The sequence below is a fragment of the Lampetra planeri genome, chromosome 56, assembly GCF_965212315.1.
Source record: "Lampetra planeri chromosome 56, kcLamPlan1.2.h2, whole genome shotgun sequence".
Taxonomy (NCBI): Eukaryota; Metazoa; Chordata; class Hyperoartia; order Petromyzontiformes; family Petromyzontidae; genus Lampetra; species Lampetra planeri.
The window spans coordinates 1,035,482-1,040,774 of NC_136162.1; the positions used below are offsets into that span (position 1 = coordinate 1,035,482).

Sequence of the window (5,293 nt, forward strand, 5' to 3'; positions counted from 1 at the left end):
CTGAACATCTTAAGAACAAAGCGTGTTCATGCACAACTTTGTATGCCTGCGAGACTTGGGACGTTAAAAAAGGACTGACAGAGATACAAATCTGGCTGTGCACCTGATGATGCCGGTTGTAATTACTGCCGAAACGTCGTCCTCAGATGATGCCGGTTGTAATTACTGGTGAAACGTCGTCCTCAGATTATACACGCTGTGGATTTGCTCTCCAACACATCGGTGTTCTGTACTAGTGTAATGACAATAGACCCTGCATGCGATGTGAGTAAACTAGTGGCCACGGGAGGTAATGATAGGAGAGTCAGCCTCCAGTGCGAATGCACTAGTGGCCACGGGAGGTAATGACAGGGGTATCAGTTGTGAGTGCGAAGGGACTGGTGGCCATGGGAGGTACGGACACGGGAGTAAGTTGTGAGTGTGAAGGGACTGGTGGCCACGGGAGGTAATGACAGGGGAGTCAGTTGTGAGTGCGAAGGGACTGGTGGCCACGGGAGGTAATGACAGGGGTATCAGCTGTGAGTGAGAAGGGACTGGTGGCCACGGGAGGTAATGACAGGGGAGTCAGTGGTGAGTATGAAGGGACTGGTGGCTACGGGAGGTAATGACAGGGTATCAGCTGTGAGTGCGAAGGGACTGGTGGCCACGGGAGGTAATGACAGGGGTATCAGCTGTGAGTGCGAAGGGACTGGTGGCCACGGGAGGTAATGACAGGGGAGTCAGTTGTGAGTGCGAAGAGACTGGTGGCCACGGGAATGTTCGAGAAGGGAGCGTGGTCAGGTGACGGTGGAGTCTGCCGGTGGAGCGAGCGTCCAGAGTCAGCGAGAATGATCGAGAAAGGGGGCGTGGCCTCGTGTCGGTATATAAAAGGGAGATGCGCGGGAGACTCGGGGCTGTTGCGGTGGGGGTCTCCGCCTGATGTCAAGTGAACGTGTCTTCAATAAAGTGCCATCTCAAGAGACGTGTGTCAAGTAGTCATTACACTAGTAACGACAAACCTTACTAATCGGCCGTGTCGGGTGGTGACGGGTTTAACGACACATTTATACTTACGCGATCTAACCCAATTAAACCTTTGTTATACAGATAAGACATTGGCACTCGAAATGTATTGCTACAGAATACTGCTGCTGCATCTAATCAGGAACTTTGTCTTTAGTGTGAGCCAATCGGAGGGCTCGCAACAGGGGTACGGCGGGGTGGGTGGAGACTCAGAATCCCCACGTGACCGGACTTCGGCCAATCGCAGCTGTGAGATGGGAGAGGGCGGTAACAGGGGGGGATGTGGGGGGTTCGATTTGCACCACGTGACCAGATTTCTGCCAATCGGCTTCCGTCGTTGCGTTTCGTAAATGTACAGCGGGCGATTTGACAAACTCCGTCGTGATTAGAAGTGTAAATGCGTCCGATAACTTACTTCTACCCAATGTAGAAGTAAGACAAAGGTTGCACCATAGAAGGAGACGACCTGATGATGATGATGATGCAGGGAGTGATGAGAAGGTAACTGCCACTGCTTGGACACATTTAGGATGGGCAACAACTTGCTAACAGAGAATGGCTTGCCGACTACGACATCATAAGGAGGGATTGGTGCCATGAAGATGTGGCCACTACTTGAGCCATATTGGCACTAGAAGACAGAGGAAATAAAAAAATATAAATGTGCAGTAGACACCTACGGGACTATCTGCCCTTGGATTTTGGTGATGATACACTACACAATACACTACTATACACTACACTACTATACATGACTATACACTACACTGATACACAACTATACACTATGCTATACACTATACAATACACGTACTATCATGTGACACTACTTGAGCATGCTACCTCTACAAGTGGAAACAACAAATAACAAAATGTGCAGTGGACACCGACGGTGCCATCTGCCCATGGATCGTGGTGGTGATGATACACTACACTATACACTACACCACTAAACACTACTATATACTACAACACTATACACTACACTACTATACACTACGCTATACACTATACAATACACGTACTAACATGTGGCACTACTTGAGTCATATTGGCACTACAAGACAGAGAGGAAAGTGGAATCAAGAAATTACGTTGTGTGCAGCGGTCACCCGCGGGGCTATCTTTCCTTGGATCGTGATGATGATGATGGTACACTACACTATACACTATCACAGATGATAGCTGCTTTAACGAAGCGGCTTATCAGTTTCAGTTTCATTCATTAGGTATAACCCTGTGAGCCACGCAGCTCTTGACTCGGATGCAACCGCAACAAAACAAAAACATGAACAAGAAACATCTTAAGGTGACTACAACGCAACAGACGAAATCCCGGAAATAACAGCAAGGTCTTCCAGAAAAAAACACCGCATTTCAACGCTGTGTGCAAAAATCCCAGTGGGATGCAAGTCAAACAATAACAACCATAAGATCATTTTGATTAAAGTTATCGGGCCAACTCTGTACTACAACAAACAAACATGGCCAGACCAAACCGTCCTCAAAATCACCAAAAGAAAGCCACGAAAACAATGTGACAGTGATCATGTTGGGAATGTATAGCAGTGGGCAAATGCAGTGGTCTTATGAACGCGTGATGTTGTTTATAAATGTGGAGGGGAAACCCCGAAGGAACCCTGGAGACATCGATGAGAGAGACACGTAAACTCCAAATATACAGCAGCAGGCATCAGGTCCGGATTGAACCCACGACCTCCTGTATACCAGGCGAGGTAGTTAACATCTCCTAGCCACCGTGATGATGATGAGAGACGCAGACTCCAAACATACAGCAGGTGTCAGGGTCGGGATGGAACCCACGACCTCCTGCACACCAGGCGAGGTAGTTAACATCTCCTAGCCACCGTGATGATGATGAGAGACGCAGACTCCAAACATACAGCAGCAGGTGTCAGGGTCGGGATGGAACCCACGACCTCCTGCACACCAGGCGAGGTAGTTAACATCTCCTAGCCAGCATGGCGTTCTGTGCCAGGCTAGGTGCACCTCGAGGCCACGCGAAGTGTCCCATCGGCTCGCTGGCAGTGGGTCATACGAGAATGACCCACTGGAGCGACGCTCACAACAACGAGCGGGGAGCGCCGGGCGGATAAAACGCGTGAGTAGTTGGCTCCAAGTCGGGTGGTGGAGGCCTGCCCCGTGTAGCCTCAAAAGTGCCACCTAGCCTGGCACGGGCGGATATCGGTGTCCTTGGTGACGAGAGCAGAGCGGACACCACCAACCCATCATCATCGCCGCCGCCGCCATCACACGAAGGGCGATAAATGGAGTACTCAGGCGTGTTCACCTCAGCGCTGACGCCGCGACTGTCCGGGCGGAGATAGAGAGGGGGGGGGCGCGGGGGGGTAGGGGGGGGTAGGGGGGGTAGGGGGGGGGTAGGGGGGGTAGGGGGGGTAGGGGGGGGGTCGCGGGAGAGTTGGGGGGGGTCGCGGGGGGGGGGAGTGGCGGGGGGGTCGAGGGGGGGCTGAGGAGAGTGGCGGGGGGGGGGGGAGTCGCGGGGGAGAGGGGGGGAGAGTGGCGGGGGGGGGGTAAAGAGTCGCGGGGGGGTCGAGGGGGTGTGGGGAGAGTGGCGGGGGGGGGGGGCTGAGGAGAGTCGCAGGGGGGGAGAGGCGGGGGGGAGAGGCGGGGGGGGGGTGGGGGGGTGGCAGGGGGGGTCGGGGGAGGTGTGAGGAGAGTCGCGGGGGGGGGGGGAGTCTGGGGAGAGGCGGGGGGGGGGAGAGTCGCAGGGGGGGAGAGTGGCGGGGGGGGTGGCAGGGGGGGTCGAGGGGGGTGTGGGTCGAGGCGGGGGGGGGGGGTCGCGGCTACTCACGGGGGGGCGGGGGGGGGTCACGAGAGAGCGGCGATCGCTGCGGTGCCGTCACGGGGGCGAGGAGGAGGTCACGGGGTCACGCGGGGTCGCGACTCCTCTTGGCCAAATTAATGGATGGGGGGGGCCCCGGGTGAGGGAGGGGGGTGCCCTGGGAGGTGGGGGTCCTGAGGGTTATGACGTCACGCGCGATGTTTATAAATATGGAGGGTCGATGACGTCACGCGGGGACGCTATGATGACGTCACGCGGTTGTCGTGCGCGTCAGTCGTCACGCGCGCGGTCAACTCCGCAACGTCAAAAGCGTGTGATGACGTTGCCGGCGGTGCTGCGCGATGACGTCACTACCGACAAGAGAGGCGAAATTCGCCTGATGACGTCACGCCACTCGAACTATACAAATAACGAGATGTGCGTTTGACGTTGCGAATAGAATGAAGGTCAACGTTCGTAAGGGGTAAATGAGAGAGAAAGTTATCGGACGCATTTACACTTCTAATCACGACAGAGTTTGTCAAATCGCCCGCTGTACATTTACGAAACGCAACGACGGAAGCCGCCGTAGGGCTCTTGCGCGCGGTCACCAATCACGCGTCCCGTTACGAAAGCTGGCGGGGGTCTTACGCCGCCTGCGATTGGCGGAAGTCCGGTCACGTGGTACAAATTGGCTACTGCGAGAAGGGGAGGGGTCTAGGTTCGTGTGTGGGGGCGTGGTTACTCGGTGGGGGCGGGGTATGGGTGGGGGTGGGTATGGTTGGGGGTGGGTATGGGTGGGGGTGGGTATGGGTGGGGGCGGGTATGGGTGGGGGTGGGTATGGGTGGGGGCGGGTCTGGATGGGGGGGTAAGGGGCGTGGTTGCTGGTTGAGGGGCGGGGCTACTGCGAGAAGGGGAGGGGTCTGGGTTCGTGTGTGGGGGCGTGGTTGCTCCGTGGGGGCGGGGTATGCGTGGGGAGTAAGGGGCGTGGTTACTCGTTGAGGGTGGGGTCTGTTTGTGGGCGTGATTACCTTGAGAGGGGGCGGGGTTTAAGTGAGGGCGGTGGTTATTGCGGGAGGGGGCGTGGTGTGGGCGTGGTCAGGCTGAGATTTAAGTGGGCAGCCTGCGGCCTGGGTCATCGCGGGCCCGCGTAGCGCGCCGTGATCGTATAGTGGTCAGTACTCTGCGTTGTGGCCGCAGCAACCTCGGTTCGAATCCGAGTCACGGCATTGCGGTAATCAATGACACGGCATGCGGCTCCCTGTTTCTTTTTGATGAAACCAATCGACTCTCAATGGTTTCCTGAATTTAAAAAAATATATTGATAAGAAATTCGCGGTGTTGAAGGGTCCGTCCATAAATGACGTCACGCGATTTGGGACGAGTTTTGACCCTCCCCCCCCCTCGTCACACGGCGTCACAAATCGCTTGAAACTATTGTCATTGTGGTGCGTATTTAATGTGGCGCTGCACTCTGATGTAGGAGA

General features: G+C 55.5%; 1 non-coding gene across 1 annotated transcript; it reads left to right on the forward strand.

The window, feature by feature from the left end:
* The first annotated feature begins 4,963 nt into the window (after positions 1–4,963).
* On the forward strand, positions 4,964–5,035 carry TRNAH-GUG (transfer RNA histidin (anticodon GUG)). The gene has a single exon. It is a non-coding gene; the product is annotated as a tRNA-His (tRNA).
* The last annotated feature ends 258 nt before the right edge of the window (positions 5,036–5,293 follow it).